The sequence below is a fragment of the Penaeus monodon genome, chromosome 32 (assembly GCF_015228065.2).
Source record: "Penaeus monodon isolate SGIC_2016 chromosome 32, NSTDA_Pmon_1, whole genome shotgun sequence".
NCBI lineage: Eukaryota > Metazoa > Arthropoda > Malacostraca > Decapoda > Penaeidae > Penaeus > Penaeus monodon.
In genome coordinates, this window is record NC_051417.1 from 8,192,509 (window position 1) to 8,192,944 (window position 436).

Genomic DNA, 436 nt, shown 5'->3' on the forward strand with positions numbered 1-436 from the left:
GTAATCTTGTTAGTCATTTGAGCCACAATCAGAAATGACAATCACTGTTAAAGAATGTTGGTTAAGCTCAAACTTTATGACGCCAAGGAAAATCTTTCATCATTGCTCTGGCTCTCTCCCTCCCTTACGCGCAGCGACTGACGCGGCCCTTCCATTGCAGATTAGTGCTGAGCCTGGCGGCGTGCGTGGCGGTGGCGCTCGCGCAGGAGGGGGCCGTTGATGACTTGTACGATTACTACTACGACGACGTGCTCGACGAGGGCGCCCCGGCGGAAGCGGCCGCCGACAAGGCTGCACCCAAGGACGGCGAGGTCGCGGCCGCGGCGGCCGAGGAGCCGCTCGTGGAGGAGCCCACCACCACGCCAGCGCCACGGACGACGCCGGGCGCCCCCAAAAGCCGCCGCCGGCTCGTCAACCTCGCCAGGAACGCGAGGAA

At 62.2% G+C, this 436-nt stretch overlaps 1 protein-coding gene across 3 annotated transcripts in view; it reads right to left on the bottom strand.

Moving 5' to 3' along the window:
* Positions 1-436, bottom strand: part of LOC119593474 (ATP synthase mitochondrial F1 complex assembly factor 1-like) — a 15,521-nt gene that overhangs the window by 545 nt on the left and 14,540 nt on the right. The gene's annotated exons all lie outside the window — the stretch shown is intronic.